This window comes from Stegostoma tigrinum, chromosome 14 (assembly GCF_030684315.1).
Source record: "Stegostoma tigrinum isolate sSteTig4 chromosome 14, sSteTig4.hap1, whole genome shotgun sequence".
In the NCBI taxonomy this organism is placed as follows: Eukaryota; Metazoa; Chordata; class Chondrichthyes; order Orectolobiformes; family Stegostomatidae; genus Stegostoma; species Stegostoma tigrinum.
In genome coordinates this window covers 9,713,896-9,741,768 of record NC_081367.1, presented here as the reverse complement: position 1 = coordinate 9,741,768, position 27,873 = coordinate 9,713,896, and the positions used below count along the sequence as shown (strand labels likewise).

Genomic DNA, 27,873 nt, shown 5'->3' with positions numbered 1-27,873 from the left:
GGATGGTTGCGAAGGTAAGGATATGAACTGAAGTATCTTTCCTTAGGTTGAAGAGCTAGCATTCGTTCCAGGTAAAAATTACAGGAATAAAGCTGTAAAGAGGTGACTTAAAGCTGAGTACTTTTAAATTCAGGAGTGTAATGGATCAGTAACCAAATATGTTTCATAACTAAGACTTGGTGTCAGCAAGTGACTTAAACTTAACAAGGTGTTAGACAGAGGGTCTCTCGTGTGAGCACTGCATGAGTAGTGTTTTGGGAATTATACCAGTGATGTCATTTGGGTGCTGTACAAAAGCTGTTTTTTTTATCTCTACAGTGAAATGTTTTGTAATTAATGGGACTATGGCTTTACTGTGTGTTTAAAGAATCTTTGAATTTGTATTAGAAGTTGATGTTCCAATTTATTCAATTTTCTCTTTGTTTATTTTGTTCATAAACTTTTTGATTGTTAAAACAAAATCTGCTTCATTTGTGCTTATGTTTCGGCAGGAGATCACTTCATTAAACCCAAAATAAATTAAACAAGCATGATGTATCCAGCCAGGATTTTGTCTGGGATATGATCTGCCTAGTAATAATATCAACTAAGTTGATGACAATTGCACTTTACTAATAATTGAAAGCAAGCTCATGGGACCATAATTGGCTGATTTGAGCTTGTCCTTCTTTTTGTATACTGTACCTTTTTCAGAATTCATTCATGGGTGGGCATTGCTGACCAGGCCAATACTTGTTGCTCATTCCTAGTTGCCCTTGAGAAGCTGGTGTGCGCTGCCTGCTTGAATTACTGCACAGCTGTTGGTAGATCCACAAAGCTATTGGGGAGGGAATTCCAACAACACTGAAGGAACAACAATATATTTCTATGTTAGAATGGTGATTGGGCTTGGAGGGGCTTTCAGGTGGTGGTGATCCAATGTATTTGCTGCTTTCTATATGGCATAGGGTTTAGAGGGTGCTGTCTCGGGAGCCTTAGTGAATTTCTGCTGTGTGTCTTATAGATGGTACACACTGCTGTTACTGGACATTGGTGGTGGAAAGAGTCGGTGACACCCAATTGGACTGCTTTATCTTGGATGTTGTCAAGCTTCTTGTATGTTGTTAGAACTGCACTCATCCAGGAAAGAGGGAAGTGTTCCATCAGACTCCTGAATTTTGCCTTGTAGATGGCAGACAGGCTTTACGGAGACAGGAGGTGAGTTATTCACTGCAAAATTCCTAACCTCTGATCTCTTCGAACTACTGTATTTATCTGGCTAGTTCAGTTCAGTTTCTGGTCAGCGATAACTCCTGGGATGTTGACAGAGCAGAATTCAGCGACGGTTACCCCAATGAATGTCAAGAAGAATGATTAGATTGTCTCTAATTAAGATGATCATTGCATCCCATTTGTGTGGCATGAATGCTATTTGATAATTTTCAGCATAGGTCTGGATATTGCAGGATACTGCATTTGGACATGGACTGCTTCAGTATCAGAGGAGTCACAAATAGTACTGAACATTGCACAAATGAGCATTCCATTTCATGACTGCAAGATGGAGGCAAGATTGTTGATGAAGCAGCTGAAGATAGTTGGGCCCAGGACAATACCCTGAGGAACACCTGCAGAGATGTCCTGGAGCTGAGTTGACTGGCCCCCAACAACCGTAACAATCTTCCTCTGTGTCAGGTACGACTCTAACCAGTGGAAAAGATTTCCCCGATTCCCATTGATGCCACACTCAGTCAAACACAGCCTCCATATCAAGAATAATCACTCTCGCTTCACCTCTGAAACTCAGCTCTTTTCAAGGCTGCAATGAGGTCAGGAGCTGAGCAGCCTTGGCAGAACATAAAGTGAGCAGGTTATTGTTGAACAGGTGCTGCTTAATAGCACTATTCCAAGCAACTTCCATCACTTCACTGATTATCAAGAATCGACTAGTGGGACAGCAATTGGCTGGCTTGGATTTGACCTGGTTTTTTTGTCTATGGGGCATACATGGGCAATTTTCTACATGTGGGTCAAACCATTGTGGTAGCAATGCAGGAACAATGCGGCAAGAGTTGCAGCAAGTTCTGGAGCACAAATCTCCAGCTACTGTTCCAAGAATGTTGTCAGAGCCCTTGTCCTTTGCAGTATCCAGTGCCTGCAACTGTTTCTTGAATGCAATTTGAAGTGAATCAAATTGGCTAGACTAGCATCTGCGATGCTGGGGACATCTGGTCAAGGCTGAGATGGATCATCCGCTTTATACTCCTGATTGCACATTGTTACGAATCTAACTGCCCATTCATTGATGATAGAGACATTTGTGGAATCTCATCCTCCAGTGAGTTGTTTAATTGTCACCACCATTCACAAATGGATGTGATAGGATTACAGTTAGATGTGATCTGCCAGTTGTGGGATAGCTTAGCTCCATACATCTCTTGCTGCTTATGCTGTTCGGCATGAAAGTACTTTTATTGTAGCTTCACTAGGTTGACACCTCATTTTTTAGGTATGCTTGTTGCTCCTGCACTCTCATTGAACCAAGTTTAACCCCTTGCATAATGGTAATGGTAGAGTGGGGGATATGCTGGGTCATGAGGTTGCAGATTGTGTTAGAATACAGTACAGCTGCTAGTGATGGCCCACAGCGCCTCATGGATGCCCAGTCTTGAGTTGCTAGATCCTTTCAGTCTATCCCATTTAGCACGGTGATAATGCCACAAAACAAATGGTAAGGTATTCTCAATGTGAGAGTAGAACTTTGTCTCCATAAAGATTGGGCAATATACCAATATTGTTATCAACAGATACATCTGTGGAAGGTAGGTTGATGGGGATGAGGTCAGCTATGCTTACCCTTCTTGTTGGTTCCATTTTTACCTGTCCTAGGACTCAGTCTAACAGCTGTTTACTTCAGGACTCGAGCAGCTTGGTGAATACTGCTGCTGCTGAGGTACCTTTGATGGTTGATATTTAGATCCCCCCCCCTCCCAGAGCAAATTTTGCCTCTTGCCACCCTCAGTACTCCTCCAAGTGCTATTCAATATGGGGGAGCAAATGATTCATTAGCTGAGGGAGGACACTAAATGGGTATCAGCAGGAGGCTATTTGACCTGATGCCATGAGATTTTATAGTGTCTAGAGTCAATGTTGAGGACTCCCAGGGAAACTCCAGCCTGGCTGTACAACACTGTGTCACTACCTCAGCTGCGTCCATCTTGTCAATGGTTAAGGTCATATCCAGGGATGGTGATGACGTGAGCTGGGATATTGTCTGTAAGGTTTGGTTTCGTGAGTGTGACTACGTCAGACTGTTACTTGACTAGTCTGAGAGACAGATCTCCCAATTTTGGTACTATCACTGAGATATTAGTAAGCAGGAGTTCGCAGAGTCGACAGGCTGCTTTTGATATTATTATTACGACTGGTGCCTACATCAATGCCAGGTGATCCTATGTAATTTTCCACCTGGCAGATCAATGCCAGTGTTGTAGCTGCTTTGAAACAGCTTGGCAAGGGCTGTGGTTGGTTCTGCATTGGATGTTGTCAGGTCCCATCACCTTTGCTGTGTCAAGAACAGGAATAGGCCAGATGGCCCCACAAGCCTATTCACACATTTAATATGATCATGACTGAGCCTCTACTTTAAATTCCTTTTGTGTCCTATCCCTAGTTCCTGACTGCCAGTGTTTCTTTTAATTCCTTTAATTTGGCTAATAAGTGTATTAACAGTGCTTTGTCAAATGACTTTTGCGTATACATTAACCTCACTACCCTCAGCAACCCTTTTCATTACTTCATCTAAGAATTTGATTTGAGATAATCAATTGCAATATAACTTTAAACTCTGTACATCGGTGGTACAAGGAGTGAACATTTGTGGAAGTGGTGCCAATCAAGTGGGCTTCTTCATCCTGGTTAGTGTTAAGCTTCTTGAGCCATGTTGGAACTGCGCACATCCAGGCAAGTATTTCATCACAGTTTTGACTTCTGCCTAGCAGATAGTGGACAGGCTTTGCAGATTGAAGAATTGAGTTACTTGCTGCGAAATTCCTAGCCTCAGACCTACTCTTGTAGCCACTGTATTGATATCGCTAGTCCAGTTCAGCTTCTAATCAATGATTATCCCCAGGAATAGTTGGAAATTCAGTGACAGTAAAACTATTGAAAGCCAATGATCAGTAGCTAGATTCTCTCTTGTTGGACATGGTCATTGATGCATATCACTTGGGTGGCAATGTAACCTGGATATTGGTCAGATCTTACTGCATTTGAACCTGCCCATCCCACCTTCACTCTACTCCAAGTGTTGTTCAACATGGAGGAGCACTGATTCATCAGTGAACAGAGGATGGTATGTGGTAGTCAGCAGGAAGTCCCATTGCCCATGTTTGACCTGATGCCATGAAACTTCTTGGGGCCCAGAGTCAATGTTGAGGACTCCCAGGGCAACCTTCTCCTGACTGTATACGACTATGCCACCACAACTGTCCTGTCCTGCCAGAGAACTCTCTAATCCCCCAGGGTCCAGTTTTCTGTAGTTTTTCTTCATTTAAATAACTCCATTTAAATTCCTCTATTCTTCTGCTAAAGTGCTTAACCTGATATTTTCCCACATTATATTCCACCTGACCATTTTTTTGGCCTTTATTTTAACATGTCTGTACCCCTTTTAGAGGCTCTTTGTGCCATCCTCATCACTCGCTTTCTCTCATCATTGTTATCCATAAAACTTGGAAATGGTACATTTATTTCTCTCATCCAAGACATTAATGTGTATTGTAAGGAACTGTGGCTCCAGCACTATTGCACTCCACTAGTTATAGGTTGGTATGTGAAAATGCTACCTTATCCCAACTTTCTGAGTTAGCCAATTCGCTATAAATGCTAACGTACTACCCCACACCATGGGCTTTTGTTTTAGTAAGTAACCCAATGTGTGGTACCTTATTGAACATCTCTTAAAAATCCAACTGTATTAAATCTACTGCTTCCCCTTTATCCATCCTGCTTTAAACTTCTACAAAGATTTCCATTTATCCAGCATGATTTACCTTTCATAAAAACCATGCTGACTCTACTTATTTATATCATGATGCATCAAGTTGCCTATCAAAATGCTGTGTTATTACATCTTTCTTAATAAATTCTAACATTTTCCCAGTCATAGATGTTAAACCAACTGACCTATGGGTACATCAGAGATAATTAGAACTGCAGATGCTAGAGAATCTGAGATAACAAGGTGTGGAGCTGGATGAACACAGCAGGCCAAGCAGCATCTTAGGAGCAGGAAAGCTGACGTTTCGGGCCTAAACCCTTCATTTCTGCCGTAGGGTCTAGGCCTGAAATGTCAGCTTGCCTGTTACTTAGATGCTGCTTGGCCTGCTGTGTTCATCCAGCTCCACACCTTGTGACCTATGGTTACATGATCTTTTTGTCTCCATCCCTTTTACAAGTAAAGATGTTACATTGGCAGCCTTCCAATCCTCTGGGACTTTAGTACAATCTAAGGATTCTTGGAAGATTATGATCTCTGTTGCAGCATTGCCTCTATGTTGTTCAGCTGTACTCAGAGATTCTGTGCATGCCCTGCGCATCCTTCTGGGTGTGCTAATGGCTTGACATCAGACTCTGGAAGTTGCTACCATGCATGGACCTTGGGGATCCGTGTAGTGGAAATACAATTGGAGGGAATGTTGCTCTGTAAATACTTCCTTCAATATTCTAAGATGTAGCCCATCACTGGAATTATCAACCTATAGTACCAATATAGTCTAAAGGGAAGCCTGAGACCTAAGGCAAGAAAACAACTGGTAATAGGGTGGCACGGTGGCTCAGTGATCAGCACTGTTGCCTCACAGTGCCAGGGTCCCAAGATAGATTCCACCTTCAGGTGACTGTCCGTGTGGAGTTTGCACTTTCTCCCTGTGTCTGGGTCAGTTTCCTCCCACAACCCATTGATGTACAACTTGGTGGATTGGCCATGCTAAATTGCTCATTTTGTCCAGGCATGTGTAGGTTAGGTGGGTTAGCCTTGGGGAAATTTAGGGTTACAGGGATGGGGGATGAGTTTGGGTGGAATGCTCTTCAGAGGCTCAGTGTGACCTCACTAGGCTGAATGGCCTACTTCCACATTGTAGGGATTCTACAATTTAATCAGTAATGGATTTTTTTTAGGGATTAGTTGGGTTTGAATTAGATGTTTTATGAGGTAGTACTCAGTGGGGTGAGAGTTTTATCAAGAGTGGCTAACTAAATGAGTAGCCTTGGACCCTGTTCAAAAATATTTATCTTCTCATGTATAACACTGCCTACCATTCCTTTATCCACTACACCATCAGGTCATGCTTTCTGAAAGTGTTAGGGCCAAGTTCAGAGGGGATTGAATCAAAAACTGGAAGCAACACATAGCCAGAGTGAAACAAGAACTGGGCATGTGGGAGTGGCACTCACTGTCTAATATGAGCAAGAACCTTGCTATTAGGTGCAAGAAGCTCTTGGTCTCATTCTCTGTGTTGGAAGTGCAGAGTTTGGCCCATACTTAGATTCTGCATCAAGATGGTCACGTGTGCCATCTTCCTGTCAGTCTGGAGAGTGAAAACGGGCTGGGTCTGAAATGACATGATGCACATATTTCTATATAAAGGGCAAAAGAAAAATGTAACCTGCTTCCATGCTCACCTTTTTAGCCAATTTTGTACACAAACAAGCGTCACTACAAACAACATTTGGCACAAAAGCTTGGGTCAACCAATCAAAGACTCAATGGAGAAAAGCTGCAGTCTAAGGCCCTCCTGCCATAGTAAACCAAGTGGCTGGAATTTGTGCAAATCACCCTTGGGCTGTATGCACCACAGAATGTTTGGTACAAAATGTAAATACAAATTTTAATGACAAGTGTGGTGTACGGTAATGGCAGAAAGTGACCTGCATTACATTTTGAGCAGTGCCAAGTTTGAATGATAATGTAAAGTACATTTTAGAAATTTTGTGAATATCAGCCACAATCATATTGGATAGTGCAGAAGACCTGAATAGCCAAGTTGTTTACTCCTGTACCTTGTTTGACCATCTATATATGATGCAGGAAGAGATGACAAATGGAGATAGTTCTTAATAAAAGGCATAGAAACAAAAATAACAAAACATTTGTATTTTTCCACTGATTTTTCGTTTGCTACAGTGGAAGACCTCAATCATGTTGCTAAAATAAACACACTACACTAGCATGATGTCATAATATCTAGTGTTACAAGGTACAGCTCACAATGAATCACTCCAAAATAGATTTGGATGATAATGTAATTCCTGAGCTATACGACACAGAAATTTTGACATAAATGGTCGTCAGCTGGTCATTTCATCAGCTACTCCTGATTTTGTTGTGGTTTCTTTTGATTTCTGCTCACAGTTGAAAGGAGGCCAAAATTATCTTTATAATTTCTGATGAAAAACTACAGCATTTCTCACTTTGAGAAATGAATGTGGTCTGTAGCTTGGCAACAGCCTTTTCATGGTGACTCAAAAGATGATATTATTCACGAATAAATGAACAAGACTTTGATAAAATGTTAGTGTGGAAATTATATTTTAAATAGGTAGGAAAAGTATGTAATCTCAAAGCAAAAAATACTGAAATAGGGAGAGTATTTACATCTGTTTAAACTTGTTGGTTTAATGGGTTTATTCTGACCATGACCATGTAATTACTTCAAATGACATGGAAACATTTGAAACACAGACAAATAAAACTTTGATTTGGAGAATACTAATCATATCTGAATGTAGAATAAATAAATGTTAATTTTTTCTGAAAGAATGCCATAACTAAAGAATTCTGAAAACCCTTGTCTCTAGACAACCTTTTTGCTTCTATCTTTTCTATTCCCTTCATAATTTTGTATGTTTCCATAAGATCCCCTTGATTCTTCTAGATTCCAACGAATATAGTGTCAGTCTCCTCAATCTCATCTCATAAGTCAACCCTCTCAGCTCTAGAATCAACCTGGTGAAGCAGTTTTCAACTCTCTTCCACAAATCTAAGAGAGATCATTTTTGTTAGCAAAGATATTAAGGGATATGGGCCAAAGGCAAGTAAATAGAGTGAGGTCACAGATCAACCGTGATTTCTCTGAAAGGCAGAACAGCCCCAAGGGACTTGATGGCCTAGTCCTGTTTCTATGGTCCTACAAACTGGTTGTTTCGTTGTGGATGGCGTCAAACCTCCTGAGTGGAGTTAACGCTGCACATGTCCAGAATGTGCAAGTGTTCTATCACTTTTCTGACTTGTGCGTTGTAGGTGGTGGGTGGGCTTTCAGTAGTCAGGAAGTGAGTTAATCTCGCTGCAGGATTCCAAGCCTCTGATCTGCATGATTTAACCTGAGTTACGCGGTGGTCACAGTTAGCTAGATTATCCTGTTAGAAATCAGGAATATGCACTGAATATACATAGATCAAGACATTTGGTTTTCACTAAATTAGAGGATAGATTGGTGCTTTAAATTTCATTTCAATAGAAATAGGTGGAACAATATTTAATATAGTGACAATTTCCTCAGGTGAAGACAGCCAGCAACCCTGGAGAAAGAGCAGAACCAGATGAACGGCTGAGGATCCTGAGATGGTATTCATTAGAGTTTAGAAGGTGCAGGGGAGATCTAATAGAAGCTTACAAGATAATGCATGGCTGAAAAAGGGTGGATGCTGGGAAGTTGTTTCCATTAGTGGGGGAGACCAGGACCCGTGGGCACAGACTTAGAATTAGAGGGGGTCAATTTAGAATGGAAATGAGGAGAGTGGTGCGCCTGTGGAATTCATTTCCACGGAGTGCAGTGGAGGCCGGGACGTTAAATGTCTTCAAGGCAGACATTGATAAATTCTTGATCTCGCAAGGAATTAAGGGCTAGGGGGAGAGTGCAGGTAAGTCTGTTTTTGTTGCAAGTCTTTATCATCAGCAGTTCTTTATTTTATTAAAGGAAAAGAAGATCTGTGCAAGTATGTCAGTCAACCCGTTCAATCAGGTCTGGCACTCACTACTCATCACAGTTATATGCTTTTACTGGTGTATAATATACTGTCTCAACTCCAAGTAAACTCAACACGTTCACCAAATTAGCTACAGTCAATTCTGTTTAATTCAGACCTCAGCAAAGTGGTGGATGAGGCAGAAACTGCAAAGGAATTGTTACAATAGAATCATGTGGACTTTGCCTATGCACATTAAAAAGGTAGGTTACAGGAGCTGTTATCAGGAATTAAACTTCGTGGTTTATCAGCTATATCAGGCACTTTTCCTCACTGCAACCGAAAACCAATGGCAGGTGTATCTTTTCAGAAAGGCATTAGCCTCAAGGAGGAATGTGGAATCCAAGCTGGAAATTAAGCCTTGCCGTTCACAGAGTCAACACACAAGTTAAACATTTTATAAAGAACACAAAGGTTGCCCAATTTTTGTGACCTTCGAACGCATGTTGACAATAAGAATGCACCAGGTTTGTGCGCTTAACAAAAATTACTACTGATGACCGGAAATTAGACCCTAGCCACAGGTAAACAGTTATGAACTATCGGCATTTAACTCCACTAATTAAAACTCAAATGCCCTCATAAACCCTCCCTTATACATACACACATTCTCTCTCTCTTTCTCTCTCTCTCTCACACACACACACACTCACAAACATAGACAGGCACTCACAGAAAAAATGTAGCCTGGCCAATCAGTTCCTGTTGTACTTGGGAGGATGGGGGCAAGAGGAAGATGTCATTAGGAGCAGGCTAAAGAAGAAACAGGAGCCATGGTGCTTCAGCGAGGTCAGAATGCAAGCTATGAAGGAAGTGCCTGTATTTAGAGAATTGTTAATGGAATTGCAATAGGGAAAAGCCGCTAAAAATCATATGAGGAATCTCTCGATAGCCCAGCAAAGCCCAATATCTGAAAGGTCCAAGCTGAGGATGATATACTTTTTAGTCTGGATGGCAGTGTAGCTTGGCTCACGTAGTTAAGAGGAATTCACAAGGAAGCTCTACTGCCACGTCTGTTAATGCAAGGAATTGCTGCTTCTACTGTCCTGTATCTGACTGAGCTACCTGACGGGGAAAGGAGTTCAATTGTCAATGGTTTCTGATACATCTGGAACACAGTAACTAGAGATATCTGTTGTAAATGGTTTATCCTTATGAGTTAACCTTTCCAGGAATATACATAAAGTTTAGACGCTGGTGGAATAAACAATCCTTGTCTTATAACTCGCACATGATCGATGTGCTTCAATCCCCTGGGACTTGAAATGGTGACCAGAAAGAGAATTCCAGAGTGCACTCCTTCAACAGACCAACAGGACATAAATGGAATGTCTCATCATGAATATTCTGTCATTGGATAGTAAGTGGAACAGGTTTCGGGAGGCAATGACCTAGTAGTATTATTGCTGGACTGTTAATCCAGAGACCTAGATAACGTTCTGGGGAGAGATGGTAGGAACTGCCGATGCTGGAGACTCTGAGGTAACACGGTGTAGAGCTGGACTAACATAGCAGGCCAAGCAGCATCAGAGGAACAGGAAAGCTGATGTTTCGGGTCAAGACCCTTCTTCAGAAATGGGGGAGGGGAAGGGGACTCTGAAATGAATAAGGAGAGAGGGGAATGTGGATAGTAGATGGATAAAGGACAGGATAGGTGGAGAGGATATAGATAGGTCAAGGAGGTGGGGTTGGAGCAGTGAAGGTGAATGAAGGTGGGGAGTTAGGGAGGGGATAGGTTGGTCCGAGGAGGACGGACAGGTCAAGGAGGTGGGATGAGGTTGGTGGGTAGGAGATGAGTTTGGGGCTTCAGGTGGGAGGAATGGTTAGGGAGGTGGGGACTAGCTGGGCTGGTTTTGGGAAGCAGTTGAGGGAGGGGAGATTTTGAAGATTGTGAAGTCCACATTGATACCCTTGAGCTGCAGTGTTCCCAAGCAAAATATGAGATGCTGTTCCTTCAGCTTTCAGGTGGCATGATTGTGGCAATGCAGAAGGCCCAGGATGGACATGTCGTCAAAGGAGTGGGAGGGGGAGTTGAAATGGTTCGCGACTGGGAGGTGTAGTTGTTTGTTGCAAACTGGACGTAGGTGTTCCACAAAGCGGTCCCCAAGCCTCCGCTTGGTTTCCCCAATGTAGAGGAGGCCACAATGGGAACAGCAGAGACTGAAAACCACATCAGCAGATGTGCAGATGAACATGTGCTTGATGTGGAAAGTCTTCTTGGGGCCTGGGATGCAGGTGAGGGGGTGGTGTAGGGGCAAGTGTAGCACGTCCTGTGGTTGCAGGGAAAAGTGCTGGGTATGGGGTGGGGCTGGAGGGGAGTGTGGAACAGACGTGGGAGTCACGGAGAGAGTGGTCCCTCCAGAAAGCAGATAAGGCTGGGGAGGGAAGAATGTCTTTGGTGGTGGGGTCAGATTGCAGATGGCGGAAGTGTGGGAGGATGATGCGTTGGATCCGGAGGTTGGTGGGGTGGTACGTGAGGATGAGGGGGTTTCTGTTTTGGTTGTTATTTCGGGTAGGGGCTGTGAGGCATGAGTTGTGGGAAATGCAGGAGACATGGTCGAGAGCATTTTCGACCACTGTGGAGGGGAAGTTACGATCCTTGAAAAAAGAGGACATCTGGGATGTCCGGGAGTGGAATGCTTCATCTTGGGAGTAGATGCGGCAGAGGCAAAGGAATCAGGAATAGGGGATGGCCTTTTTGCAGGAAGGTGGGTGAGATGAGGTGAATTCTAGGTAGTTGTGGGAGTCCTCCTCCACTGACACCCTCATCTGCTTAGCCGAACTCATCCTCACCCTCAACAACTTCTCTTTCAATTCCTCCAACTTCCTACAAGCAAATGGGGTAGCCATGGGTACTGCATGGGCCCCAGCTATGCCTGCCTCTTTGTAGGTTACGTGGAACAGTCCCTCTTCCGCACCTACACAGGCCCCAAACCCCACCTCTTCCTCCGGTACATTGATGACTGTATCAGTGCCACCTCCTGCTCCCACGAGGAGCTCGAACAGTTCATCCACTTCACCAACACCTTCCACCCCAACCTTAAGTTCACCTGGACCATCTCTAATACCTCTCTCTCCTGTCTGGACCTCTCTGTCTCCATGTCCCAATTACTTCGCCTCTGCCGCATCTGCTCCCAGGATGAGGCATTCCAATCTTGATCCCTTCCCTCCCACTCCCAATTCTTCTCCATCCGTATGGAGATGTCCAGAACCCTGGTAAGCAACACGGTCTTCAGGACTCACATTCATGGTTGCCAAGAACACTATCTATCCCTCTAATTACACTATCCTTACAACTACTACATTCCTATTTCCTCTTCGAACACCCCACCCCCACCCCGAGCAGCTCCCTGTGCCACATTGCCATAGTCACTTTGCTCATCGTCTCTGCAATCCTCACTGTTGTCACACAACTTGCCAGATCCTCATAACTCTTGCATAGTTGCAGGGTTCAAGGTACCTTGAACACTGCACACTGACTCAAAATACCTGTCTCACCTGCAGAGACAGTCTGCCCCTGATCACAGACTAAATATAAATTACCTAATCCGATGGTGACACCATCCTCTGGAGAACAGTCCAGATAACTTTCCCTCTCTCTGAGAAGGAATATCTGCAGCTATACTTGTAATATCTTGCAATATCTGCAGCTCAGCTGCACACTCCTCAACTCAGATCCAAAGTTCCTGAGCTGCAAACACTTGGTTGTCCACCTTGGATCACCTCACTGTCCTATAGCTACCACATGCTGCAGCAGGAACACATCACCATCCTGTCCTCACTACCACATCTTATTTTGTTTATTTATTAATTACTCTTACTTCCATGCTTTTTACATTAGATGAATTGCCTGTTCTTTACACTTTATTGTAATTAATTTTTACACCTGCACCAGTGTCTTATTTACAAGCTATTTTTAAGAAATAATAGAAATACTCACCTCTACCCATGAACCAGCTGCTTTCCCTGCACTCGTATCATCCTGTAGTTCAGGATGTCACACCATTACTGGTCTCTTTGCGGGCAGTCATCTCAATTTACACCTTACATATATTCTCTTGCTCACTTCTCATTTTGGAGGCATTACTTCTTGCAGTAAACCTGACTTAAAGCACCTCCTCTTCCACCCTCCCAACCAGACCGCATTCCCATATTTACACAGAAAGGGCCAGACAGACCAGAGAAAGGATTTATGAGAGTGATTCCAGGAATGAGGGATTTCAGTTTGGTTGATGGATTGAAGAAACTGACATGGATCTGCTTAGAGAAGAGAAGGTTAAGAGGTGCTTAGTGTCATTAGGGGTCAGAACAGAGCAGATAAATAGATACAGCTGCTATTGGTGTAAGGGCTCAGAATCATGAGTGCAGATGATGAATGAACAAAAGATATCACGCAGTCCATAAATAAAATGCTGCTGTTACCTATTTTTAAGACCGGTCATCTCCTCAATTCTATTCCCTATTTTAGGAAACAGTGAAAGAGAGTGGACCCACCAACTGAGACATGTTTGTGGCCCAGATTAGTTTTACTTTCAAATCTGTCTGAATTTAATTCTTTATAAGTAACTTTACAAAGACTGTACAAGATTGGTGTATGTATATAAAGGTGTTTTTATGAATAAAATATATTTGTGCAATAAAAATCCTTTTCCCTGATTCCTGTTTCTTTGCAAAAATGAATCGGAAATGGGAGATCAAAGGAGCAGCAAGATACACTATGCTGCTATTGTTATGTATTGACATATCCTGGCCCTTAGTAATAGTAGATTAGGAGAGTTAAAGAAGACAGGTCTTTGTTTGATAGACAGTTAATAGTGTGGGTGGCCTTCTTATTCATTTCAACTAGACTGCTGCTGTTCGGTGCAAATGTCATAACCAGACCTTATCATAGCTGTGGGAAGATGTGATTTAATAGTAATGTTACTGGACTGCTAATTCAGAAGCCCAGACTAATGCTGTGGTAAACCACATCCAAAAGATCATTAGCTGCCATTTCTGACACCTCTGGTAGGGTGCCACCATGACACGTATTCCCCTTCCCTTCCTTGTCATTTTTCCGCAGGGTCCGTTCTTTCAGACATACCCTTGCCCACTCCTCCTCCACTCCCATCACCTCCCTACACCCCCACAAGCATCTTCCCCTGCAACTGCAGAAGGTGTAACATCTGCCTGTTTACTTCCTCTCTCCTCAGTATTCAGGGCCCCAGACACACGTTCCAGGTGGAGCAGCACTTTACCTGCACTTCACGAGTCTACTGTATTCATTGCTTATGATGTGGTCTCGTCTACACTGGGGAAACGGAGCACATCCTGGGTTACTGCTTTGCTGAACACCTACGTCCGGTCTGCAGAAAAGACCCTGACCTTTCGGTTGCCTACCATTTTGACATACCACTGTGTTCCCTGCTAACATCTCTGTCTCAGGCTTGCTGCAGTGTTCCAGCAAAGCGCAGTGCAAGCTGAAAGAACAGCATTTCATTTTCTGCTCAGGGACCCTGCAGCCTTCTGGATTGAATATGGGTTCAATAATTTTAGGGCTTGACCGCTCCCTTCCTTACCGTTGGCTCAACTCCAGCACACCAAGCCTTGGTGTCACATGGGCTGCTACCACTAACAATCCGTTATCAGACACTAACTCCCCATTAGCAGCTATTCACTCTTCCAGACCGATCTTTATATATTCCTTTGTCTACCCAACTGTTTTTCCCTCTGTCTGGGGTCCATCTCCACTTCCACATATCTTTCCCCTCCCCTACCTCTTCTCCAGCATGTAGACAAACCCTGTTCTGAAGAAGGGTCACCAAATCTGAAATCATAATTCTGCTTTTTCTCCACAGATGCTGCCAGACCTGCTCAGTTTTTCCAGCAATTTCTGACAAAGGAAATTCATCTTGAGGTTAGGCAGCTATGGTCCCAAGACCTGCACAATGCTGACTCCATTAGTAACCTCCAGCAGGTGGCATTGTTGCTCAGTGGTTAGCATTGCTGCCTCACAGCGATGGTATGATGTGAGGCTTAAACAAAAGCAGGATGATCACAATGAAAAGAACACAATCAAAGGAAGTCCATAAATATTCAAGAAATGGCAGGTAAATTAGAAAAAAAAAATTGGGCATGACTTTCCCCTACCTTGTCTGAAAGGTCACTTGAGAGAAGAATTCTTAAAATGCATCCAGGAGTGCTTTATAGCCAGCACATGAAACGTATTACAAAATGTGCCTTTAAGAAAGGTTTGTTCAGTCATGTTTCCTTTGAAAGAAAGTGTTTTAAACTTGGAGCTGAACTGTCTGCTCTGAGCCTAGCTAGCTTTGGTTTTTAAAAAAAAGTTGCAACAACAGATGCAGCATGAAGGGGTCTTGAAGCTGGAAATGGAAGCTGTTACACCTCGCTGTTACAGCTAACACCCGGGGTTCCCTTACTGCAGCTGGACTGGCATATGAAACAATCTATTTTACTGAATTTGCTTTTGCCAAGGGTGCATTTATAGGATGTCACTACAATTGAACAGTTGCAATTTAGTGGTTAAAAAAAATCTATTGCTCCATTAAGTTTTCCTGTAGAGTTGTTATTCCAATTCCTTTTGTTTGTATTTTAACTATAGTGTGACAACAAAGTGTGTTCTGCTTCAAGTCTGTTAGTTTGACCAATTGAATTGCATCTGGAACACAACACCTTACACTGGCTTTAAAAATAAGGAAAAGTTAAGCCCTCGGCTATCTTCTTAATATATTTTGACGGATCTTGGTCTGTTCTGTAACAAAGGCCCTAGCAGAGAAGGGAGATTACAAAGTGTGGAGCTGGATGAACACAGCAGGCCAAGCTGCATCTTAGGAGCACAAAAGCTGACATTTCGGGCCTAGACCCTTCATCAGAAAAGGGGGATGGGGTGAGGGTTCTGGAATAAATCGGGAGAGAGGGGGAGGCGGACCGAAGATGGATAGAGAAGAAGATAGGTAGAGAGGAGAGTATAGGTGGGGAGGTAGGGAGGGAATAGGTCAGTCTGGGGAAGATGGACAGGTCAAGGGGGCGGGATGAGGTTAGTAGGTAGGAGATGGAGGTGCGGCTTGAGGTGGGAGGAGGGGATAGGTGAGAGGAAGAACAGATTAGGGAGGCGGGGACGAGTTGGGCTGGTTTTGGAATGCAGTGGCGGGAGGGGAGATTTTGAAGCTGGTGAAATTTGCATTGATACCATTGGGCTGCAGGGTTCCCAAGCAGAATATGAGTTGCTGTCCTAGCAGAGAAGAAGCAGTTTTAGACTTAATTTTACGTAAGGAGAATTATCTGTGGGGGTGCATTGTGCAGACAGCAATCATAACTCTGTTAGATTAAGACTACTATGGGAAAGGTCAATGACAGGCTTAAAATCAAAGTTCTCATCTGGGGTAAAGGCTGATATTTAAAAAGATCAGATTTAATTGGGCCAGAGTGGGCTGGGTGCTGACTACTTTTAAGTCAGTCTGTTTCAGAACAGTGGAATCCATTCAGGGGGGAAATATCGAGAGTAGAGGGCCAACACGTTCCAATAAAGTAAAAGGATGGGACTGTTAATCTTGTGAACGTGGATTTTGAGGGATATAATGGACAGAGAGAAAATGGAAGACTTATTGCAGATACCAAGGGCTTAAAACAGAAGTTCTAAAGGAGGTTCTCAATGATCTGGCAGGCTTGAAAATAGATAAATCTTCAAGTCCAGATTAAATGTATCTCAGGTTATTGAGTGACGCAAGGGAGGAAACGTAGAATCACTTGCAAAAGTTTTCAGTTTCTCTCAGGCCAGAGGACAGGTACTGCAGGACTGGGGGACAGCCAATGTGGTGCCATTATTCAAGAAGGGAGCAAGGGATAAACCAGGAAACTACAGGCAAGTCAGTCTAACCTCAGTTGGCTGGTGGGGAGGGGGAACTGTTAGAAGCAATTCTGAGAGACAGAATTAATCTGCATTTGGAGAGACAGAGAGTAATCAAGAACAGTCAGCATGGTTTTGTTAGAGGTCATGTCTGTTCAACTTGATTGGATTTTGCAAAGGGGTGTGTAGATTACAGTAATGCTTTTCCTGTAGTATACTTGGACTTCAGCAAGACTTTTGACGAGGGTTGGTCAGTAAGTGTGAGAGAATACAAAAATTGGTGCCATGGTAAACAGTGAGGAGGATAGCCTTAGATTATAGGAGGATATAGATGGGCTGCTCAATGGCAAATGGAATTCAATCTGGATAAACGTGCGTTGGTGCACTTGGGCAAGACAAGGCAAGACAAGGCAAGGGAATATTTGATGAACACTAGTTCCCGTAGGAAGCACCGAGGGTCAGAAGAACCTTGGTGTGCATATTCACCGGTCCTTTAACATATCAGATAATGTTGTTAAGAAAGCGTACTTGCCTTTCCTGGTCAAGCCATAGGGTTTAAGAATAGGGAAGTTGTGCTAGAATCGTATAAAATGTTGGTTAGGCAACAGCTAGAGGATTGTGTGCAGCTCTGGGGCATGATTGCACTGGAGAGGGAGTACAGGAGATTTACCAGGCTATTGCCTGGGCTGGAGAGCATCAGTCATGAAGTGAGATTGGACAGATGGGGTTTGTTTTTCTTAGAGCAGAGGAAGTGAGGGGAGACAAGATCAGTATGTATAAAATTATGACGCTCATAGGTAAGGCGAGGAAAACATCTTCGCTTTGGCGGTGTGATAAATGCCCTGGGGAAGTAGATTTAAGGCAAAGGCAGAAGATGTGAGGAGATAAGTGGAGATGTGAGGAAAAACTGGGATTCGGAAACTTACTTTCTGTAAAAGATGATAAAGCCAAAGTCCCTCATAACATTTAAGTTTTTTTGTGAACTTGTGATGCCAAGACACACAAGTTATTGGCCAAGTGATGGAAAACAGGCTTAGAATAGTTAGGTGGTTTCTGAGGATGACTTGGGCCGAAACACCTTTGTTTCTGTGTTGCAGGTCTCCATGACTGTAAAGATACACTCAGTATTTTGGTTGAATTATCCACAGTAAAGGAAATCTATTCACATTAAGCAAGGCATCTTTCTTTAAAATTAAACTGTATCGAAATACTTTTAACTGTTGGCAAGCTCAAATGCATCAATAAAGTTATTTTATTTTTTATATCCACAAAGTTCAAGAAGGAACGGAATAGATTTTAAGCAGGCTACAGAATCAAGTACTGTATGTATTCAGTTCACTGAGACGCTAAGCTCTACCCTAATGCTTCCTCAAATAATCCTCACAAATTAGAGGCACCTTCAAACATCACTTAAATGCCATTTAATCAATGGTCAAGCACGTTATGAAATTTCTTGAAAGCAACATCCATCTCCCCTTGTGGTATAGTTTCATTGATTTTATGCACTGCAAGCTTTAGATATTGTCTGTTTCCCTATGTTGTTGAAATCTTTGTAGTTCTTCCACTTGTCAGTGCTGTTTTGGCTGGATTTGTAATTGCCCCTAAATAGGTCAAAGCATTACTAACCATATCCTCTGAGTTGCAGTCCTGCTCACCAAGCCAGTGTATTTGATTGCAGACATTTCGTCACCCTGCTCGGTAACATCGTCAGTGCACCTCTGGTGTTGGTGTTCTGTCCCACTTGTTATTTCTGTGCCTCTGTTTGCTGGGGTGATTGGTATCACTTCCAGTTCTGTTTTTCAGTAGTTTGTATATCAGGTCCTGTTCAATGCACATACAAACCACTGAAAAGCAGAAACGATGAAATGTTTGTAACCAAATGCAGCAGCCCGCTGAGAGAGTCTGCAACATCATCCTCAACACGAGCTACAAATCTTCTCAAAAACTTTAAACCATATCCTTTAAACACTCACATTCATGGTTTATTCTGATTTCATGGATAAATCTCAGAAGCTGATACCCTTTTTTTTCAGAAAGCATACATTTATTTTATGTTGTAGAACTTTGAGTCTCAGAACTGTATCAGTTTGATTTGTTCTCCTGTCCACCTGCCTATGCATGGCTAGATGGATTTGAGTGCCATCTCTGGCTTTTAGCAGCAGTCCATCATCTGCAAACAGAGGGGAATATAACTGAGATACATGCTCACAGGAGGTACATAGTTGAGATTAATCTGTTATGATCCCAGGCACGATGCTATGCTTCTCCAAGGAGAATAGAATTGGAAGTAATAACAGAAATTTGTGATCAAATACATGCCAAAAGACACAGTCTCAGTGACTTGAACATTTCCTATTTGTCAAGTTAGTCAAGCAATTTAAAGCAACAGGCTTTAGAAGTATAAGCTTACTGTGTCTTTGCAAATTCATTTTGAAAATCATACTCAAAAGAAATATTAATACATTTGAAGCAGGAATTGGTGAAAGACAGTTTGGATTTATATCGTCATAGGTTAAATATTTCCTCTCTTGTTCCTAAGAGAACGTGACCGAGCGAGCATGTATGTATCTAGCAGTTGACAAGAGCAGTTACACATGCTTCATAGAAATAAGAAAATCGTTTGACCATATTTATCACCAAAATAGACTGATATGCAAAATTGACAGTAAAAGTATGAGATGAGATTTATCAGAAGCTATATTGGCAAATAGTAAGCTTTAGAGGGACAAATCAGACTTGTTTGAAGTGAAGAAATGAATATGGCAAAGCAGTGTACTATTGGCAATGTTATTCAATCTGTACACAAATATTTTTAACTTTAAATGCAAGTCCAGGGAGCAAAAAAATTGATGATATGTTCCGAACAAATTTACAGTACATCAATGATATGGCGCTATCTGTTGAATCAGAAAAAAAACCCACAAAATATTGTCAAGTAAAATCGCAAAGCACAGAATATGGATTGATATGAACACTGTTAAAATAAGAATGAAGGTAGTCTGAAAATGTACATTAGAAAAAATCAGAATGAAGATTGAAACAAATGGTGTCACGCCACTATTCCAACCACCACCACAACACAAGTTTGTCTATTAAGGGCAAATGATTGCAGCAGATGGAAGGTGCAAGGCTAAAGTCAGAAGGAGGACAGGGATTGCCATAAAAAAAACTCAAACTAACAGGAAAGAAAACTCGTAACATGCTACATTCTATTCACTTTTTTTGTATGTCTCAGAACCTAGACAATAAGTAAATACTTGTGGGCAATGGTTAAAGATCTGTGCTAAGATATTCAGGGCCTTTGATGCTTCGATGTTAAGAATTAGGTTAAAAATTCCATATACAGATCAAGACAAATGAAGGATTGTTTGAAATTGGAACAACAGAGAAAAAAAAATCAAATCAGAGAAATGAAATACCCAGATAAGAAAGTGTCAATATTTTGGCCATTTCATCAGAGCTGAAAATCTCCTGCGATCTCTTCTAGATGGCAAGATGGACGGGTAGGCCTTGGTGTAGGTGGATGACAGATGTGACAGTGCAGATGCAGATGAGCAGTGGGATGTAGGAGGATGACAAAACAAGCAAATGTGACATTCCACGGCAACAGATTACCTGGCATGAGTAAGCTGCAAGCAGCAGACGCAGCCGTACTGTGTAAATTGCTGAAATATCCCTATTTTCACTGAATTGATTGTCGAGCAGGTACAGTAACCCACTGTTACTATTGTCATGGCATGTTCCTCTCAGCATCAATAGTTGGCATTACAGACTGAAGTCAGCTTTTGTGCTCCTGAGATGCTGCTTGGCCTGCTGTGTTTATCCAGCTTCACACTTTGCTATCTTGAGTAAATGACCAGCAGGTGAATCAACATGTCTCCTGTATGGTATTAGATTGCCATTGCGCTTAACAGGCAAACACTCAATTAACTTTTTTTAAAATCTCCTAGTGTATATTGTTTATCATGTAGCATTTCATAAACATCCTTCACAAACATTGAGCTCAAAAATAACAGAATTTATGCTTGAAGTAAAACATTTGAAGTGATTCATTTTAGTGGGAAGAACTCAGAAACAATATAAATAGTACTATTCTCAAGGGAGTGCTGGACCAGAAGAACCCGGGTGTATAAATGTAGAAGCATTTTAAAAGAGGCAGGACAGGGTGAAAGTGTGGGTAATGAAGAAAGTGTTTTATCCCAAGTTTTATTGATAGGAGCATAGAATAAGGAGGTTGGAATGCACTTATATAAGACACCAATTCAGCCTCAGTTGGTATCTTCCATGTTCAGTTCTAGGTGTTGTACTTTAGGAAGGTTTTAGGAAAAACTGTAGAAAATATCTAAGACAATGGCTCCAGAGATGAGGTACATCGATTATCAGGATAGGTGCACTTAGCAAAAAATAGCCTTGAGGAAATCTGATGGAGGAATTCAAAGTTTGGTAAAATCAATCAAGAAGGAGCAGTTGAGGAGAAAATGCTCTCATTCTTGAAAAGGTTGGAGAATGAGAGGCTGCAGATGTAAAGTAATTGGTGATAGAGCCATACAGCATGGAAACAGACCCTTTGGTCCAACTTGTCCATGCTGACCAAGTTTCCCAAACTATATTAATCCCAGATAACAAAGTGTGGAGCTGGATGAACACAGCAGGCCAAGCAGCATCTCAGGAGCACAAAAGCTGACGTTTCGGGCCTAGACCCTTCATCAGAGAGGGCGATGTGGAGAGGGAACTGGAATAAATAGGGAGAGAGGGGGAGGTGGACCGAAGATGGAGAGAAAACAAGATAGGTAGAGAGGAGAGTACAGGTGGGGAGGTAGGGAGGGGATAGGTCAGTCCAGGGAAGACGGACAGGTCAAGGAGATGGGATGAAGTGGTAGGTAGGAAATGGAGGTGCGGCTTGAGGTGGGAGGAAGGGATGGGTGCGAGGAAGAACAGGCTAGGGAAGCGGAGACAGGCAGGGCTGGTTTTGTGATGCAGTGGGGGGAGGGGAGATTTTGAAGCTTGTGAATTCCACGTTGATACCATTGGGCTGCAGGGTTCCCAAGTGGAATATGAGTTGCTGTTCCTGCAAACTTTGGGTGGCATCATTGTGGCGCTGCAGGAGGCCCATGATGAACATGTCGTCTGAGGAATGGGAAGGGGAGTTGAAATGGTTCGGGACTGGGAGGTGCAGTTGTTTGTTGCGAACTGAGCGGAGGTGTTCTGCAAAGTGGTCCCCAAGCCTCTGTTGGTTTCCCCAATGTAGAGGAAGCCACACCGGGTACAATGGATACAATATACCCCATTGGCAGATGTGCAGTTGAACATCTGTTTGATATGGAAGGTCATCCTGGTGCCTGGGATTGGGGTGAGGGAGGAGGTGTGGGGGCAAGTGTAGCACTTCCTGCAGTTGCAGGGGAAGGTGCCGGGTGTGGTGGGGTTGGAGGGGAGTGTGGAGCGGACAAGGGAGTCGCGGAGAGAGTGGTCTCTCAGGAAGGCAGACAAGGGTGGGGATGGAAAAATGGCTATCCCATTTGCCTGAACATGTCCAATATCCCTCTCAATGTTTCCTATTCATGTACCTATCCGAATGTCTCTTAAATGGTGTAACTGTCCCTGAATCTCGTACTTCCTCTGGCAGTTGATTTCACACACAAATCAGCATGTGTGTGAAAAAAGTTGCCCCCTCAGGTCCCTTTTAAATATCTTTCTTCTGTCACCTTGAAAATATGTCCTCTAGTTTTGAACCTCCCAACCTGAGGGAGAAGATTTAATTAAATTAACATTAAGCATTCTCAGGTAGGATTCATACTGAACAAAATAAACATTACTGCAACAGGGCCCAAGCAATGTATTTTGAAATCAACCTCTTGAAGATATCGTTCAAACCATACAGTCCACAATAGAATTTTAACACCACTGGTGCTATTTTCTCCATTTTTACCCTTAAGTGTTGGGATGAGTGTTTTGGGTGGCGATTAATACACTATCCCCACTGACAAGATAACTCTCCATATTCTGTACCAGTCAGCTCATGAAGAGCTGATGAGCATGCGGGAGCAGGGATTCTCCCCTAACGCATGTCTCAGCATTGGCAACCCGCGTTGCCAGATACTGCTGGCCAGAGGTTGGGAATGGGAGGGATTGTTGGGCAATCATTATCAGGGGTTTGGAAACAAGGGCAAGGGAATGGATTTCAAATGTCACTAGCCTCACCTGCATTGCCCTGAGAGTGAGGTAGTTGGAGGCTTTCCACCAACCCCACAGGTAGGTTGTTATGCTTCTCCAATCAGGCAACTAGCCACCTTTCTACCTTACCACATAGGGAGGTGATTAGCAAGGTGTACCTCTTAAGTGGCCAGGTTTTTTTTCCCATTCTCGTCATCTCCGAGGAAGGAGAAAATTCTGACCCAGATTGTTGAGATTTTTAATACTCCTTATGGACCAAATGGCCATCTTTGTGCTGCCTTATAGAGAATTCACAATGGAACTCAATTGGCGCAAATATAATGAGTCAAATGATAGGGTGATGGTGGGATCTCCTGCTTGTTTTCCAAACTGTAACACCATATTGGACCATTTCACTTGGTGACTTCAAGTCCCTACCACCTCAGGATATACACTAGCTTGAACTCAAAGGAGATTGAATTGAAAAGTTTTGTAGGTAGCTGGACAATGCATCTGAAAAAGATGTTTAAGTAATGAGTCAATACAGCGTGTAGCTGGAGAAACACAGCAGGTCAGGCAGCATCAGAAGAGCACAAGCATTTACTTTTCTCTTCCTGCCAGAATTCATGTACTGTCAGAATCCAGACATGAGCTCCACAAGTGCCCAAGAAGAGGGTCTCCATATTCTTCTTCTTTCCAGGGATGATAGTAGCTCCCCCAGTTTGAGTAGGGAATTGAATAGAATCACCTTGTGACCCTAGAGATTCCACTGCATTCCTTTTCAGTGAAGACATTTGGGTTATCGGACTGACACCTTTGCTTCAGAATGCGAGTTATCAGTCTTGGGCCTTGCTGGCCTCAAACATGTCCAATATAAATCGGCGACAAAATCTTTCATGCAGTACAACATAAAATTATGGTGGATATCAAAATCCTAAACCTGCATTATTGAAGAAACTTCCATATTGTAAGCAGGTAAAACGAGCAAATGGCAATGACTTCAGTGATATGTCAGTATCCAGGCAGATCCCACTGTGTTTCTAGAGCAGTGCTAACCTGCAGCCATCAGCAAGCTCCACATTTGAATTTATCTGTGGTACAGCGGACAAAATGAACTTTATGAACTACATTTCATCAAGTCCATTTTCAGCAGATTTAAACCCCATCATTCTCTGGTGTTTGTGACTCGCCTTGAAGCTAAAGACAATTGCCCTATTCCACATCCCTTAATCTTGATCAAGGAGGCATATGTTGGGGAAACATATCAAAGAAGCAAATAAGTTACAAGCACCTGAAAAGTCAATTCAAAGCTAAGTTTCACTTCAGCCTGGGAAAATAAAAATCTGCTGAGCTAATCCATTTATGATGCTTAGAGCTCAGCTGAGCATTCATAACAGGGCCAAATCAAGAAACAAGTGTTTGGTCATTTGTCTTTGCTGATACAGTTATCAGATTAGCAACTGAAATGGTGTATTAAATGTGTGGGGTAGAAGAGAGATGCAAAGGACAAGAGAGATTGACAGAATAGATCTCAGAAACATAAATGTGCAAGGTACTGTGAATACAAAAGTAAAAAGAATCCACCATTGGATGAGGGAAACAGGAAGTCAGGAGAACTGTTGGCTCTTTGAAACTGAGAAAGATGGCACCAAAGAAAATAAGGAATGACAGATCTGTTTGACAATGGTAGCATTTACAGTAGAGGTTGCACCAGTTTTGAATGGTGGGTGATACTAAATCAGGGATAGACATCCAACAAAGTTAGCAGTTCCAAAATATCAATAATGAATAACATAGTGACGTTACAGGGAGACAAGTCCCAGGATCAGACAGTTCCTTTCCAACATTTAAGGGAAGTTATAAAAGATGTGTCATGTCAAATGAGAGATAATGGGAACTGGAGATGCTGGAGAATCCGAGATGACAAAGTGTGGAGCTGGATGAACACAGCAGGCCAAGCAGCTCCAAAGATGCTGCTTGGCCTGCTGTGTTCATCCAGCTCCACACTTTGTCATGTCAAATGAACCTGTTTGAGGTTTTTACAGCAGTAACTGACATATGGACAGGAGATTATCTATGGAGGATATTTCTAAGAGCTATGAAAAAGGAGTTTGATAAGGCCCTCATGGTTGTCTGAACTTTGAGAAAAATCATTTTTCATGTTTGTCAAGACTTAGACTTGGATGTTTTCTAAACTTTAAAGTCAGACCTTTTAAGCATTAAAACTGGAAAAATGTTGAAACACAAAATTACTTACTCTCTTCTGCAAACATCAATTGATGCTGGATGTATTGAAAATGTTAAACTTGAAATGTATTGTCTTTTTTTAAGCAGTGGTATTGATGAAACAAAGACATATAGATACAATTAGTTATAAAATCCTTACAGTGCAGAAGCAGGCCATTTGGCCCATCGTATCTGCATCAATCTTCCAAAGAGCATTCACCCAGACCCATCCCTCTGACTCTACCCCCATACGTCTGTATTTCCCCATGGCTAATTCACATAAACTGCACATCCCTGAACACTGTGGACAATCCACCTAACCTGCACATCTTTGGATGGTGGGAGAAAGCCGGAGCACCTGGAGGAAGCCCACACAGATATGGGGAAAATATGCAAACTCCACACAGGCAGTTGCCCAAGAGTGGAATCAAACCCAAGTTCCTGGTGCTGTGAAGCAGCAGTGCTAACCACTGAGCTGCCCTATTTGTATTGTAGATCAGCCACAGTATGACTGAATGGCAAACAAGTTTATTGCGCCAAATAACAAACTTCTGTTTGTAGGTTCACATTTATCTTAAGTAGGATTTGCTATTTTGTATGAACAATGTTACAAATACTTATTTTGATTAATAAACTGTACTCAACATCTTTAGTTTTCTTAATTGATTGCCTTTTGATACCAGACATTCAGGGGATGTCTTCAAACAATCCAGTAGGATAAAAGGTGGAACATCAGCATTACTAATTGAGGAAAGCAAAGGGATGCTAGCATAGTCAGGTTCCAGATACGGTGTTAAGTTGCCACTGAACCCTTTCATGAAGTAATGAACATGGTTTTCTGGATTTAACCGGGCAGCAGATCCCACTGAACATCCTGTCAATGGTGTTGGCTCAACCTTGTCAGATGTCTCCACAAACATAATCCCAGATTCTATGATTAGATTTGATACATTCATGTAATTGTTTTGTCAGGGATGGAGATGGTCTAGAAATGTTTTTGATATACTATAGTTTTCCAGGCTGCCGAATCTGTACAACATTCCACAAACTGCAATTTAGCCTACAAACAGACCACTTTCTATGCGGAAAGCATGATGCAGAGCTTGACTATTTTGTAAAATGTTTGTGTGAAAAATATAGATGAAGAATTTGATTAGCAGTGAAGCACTTTAACTTTAATTCTTAGAAAGAAATGAATCAACATTTTCATAAATTACGTTAACTGCATTGACTTGGCAGTAATTTATGGAGGAATCAATCATTCTCTTCAGCAAATTGAGTGAATGAGGTAGAGAAAGGATTTTAAAAAATAACAGACCTGTGGATTTACCATCTGTTTTATAAATCCTTGCAGGAAACCATTAGTCATACTTGGTTATGGGTTACCAGCTATTGGAACTTGTGGTTTCAGTTTAGTGAGGCTGACTCTAAGGTCATGTCTAACTCTTAATAGTACAGGATAGACTGCCAATGAATCTCAACAAGACTGGATACTTGTCTTACATAAGAAGACAGCGTTTGTGTGAAGCATTATCAAATACTTTCTGGAAGTCCATATAATGTTATTTATCTGTTTAACACAATAAATTAGTTACTTCTGTTATGGGAGGATGCACTGGAATTCATGCCTCGCTACTCATGCAGCACACCAAAATGTAAGTGACTTACTTAATCACCAAAAATGCTCAACTTACTTCTCTTTATTACTGTCGGCAAGGACAAAAGACTTTCATCAGAACGTTCACTAAATCAAAAGTAAACATTTATTGAAGGCTAACTTATTCTTCAAATGAGTGACAAGCTGGTTACCAACTAAGCACTCATATGCTTACACAGACAGGACACAGCACAGTTATTGTGGGTGAGAAAATTAAGCAATGAAAGAAAAAATAACAACCCCTTGTAGGTCAAGGGATGAATTCAGACAGTAAAATTGGGTTAGCCTCCCATAGTTCCTTTCAATTCTCATTGGCAAAACCAATTACTGACATATGTAGAATAATTTAAAATCTTCAGCCTAGCTGTCATTTTCAGCTGAGAAACAGTTAGAAGGTCAGACGTTTGAAAGTTTGACAGGTCTGTTCAATTGAAAGAAATAGAAAGAACATTGCTTCCAATAAGGGAGGAGAGAGCATGAGAGAGTGCAAGAGACTGCACTGTTTGCTCTTGCAAAGCTCTCCAACAACTGTCCGTAGTTTTCTGGTTTCTACTGAAATAAACATGTATTACCTCAATCCAGAAGCTTTTGAAGGATAACAGCAGCTTAGATCTATCAGCGTTTCCTAAATCTGTTTGTTCATCATTAATGCAAAATTCCAAGCCTTACCTGTGGAAAGAAAGTCTATTATGGGCCAAGAAAGAGGCAGGCTGCAAAGTTTGTGGGATAGAGGGGTGCTGCAGGGGTGGGGGGGAGTCTTGTGGAGGAAAGTGTGGGGCTGCCAATGAATAAAAAGTAGTTTTATTATAATCAAAGGGGTGATTAATGTCCAGGAAAACCTGAAATCACTGAGGTAGTGAATTCCTTGCAAATGAATGTAGAAGTTATGACTAAGGTATATATTTATTCAGGAGCTGCAACTGAAAAAAAAAATTCATAGGATGTGAGTTTCACTGGCAAGGCCACCATTTATTGCCCTGAAGAAGCT

The 27,873-nt window shown here is 42.2% G+C and overlaps 1 pseudogene; it reads right to left on the bottom strand.

The window, feature by feature from the left end:
- Positions 1-12,114: 12,114 nt before the first annotated feature.
- On the bottom strand, positions 12,115-26,184 carry LOC132210520 (alpha-1,4-N-acetylglucosaminyltransferase-like; annotated as a pseudogene).
- Between the last annotated feature and the right edge of the window lie 1,689 nt (positions 26,185-27,873).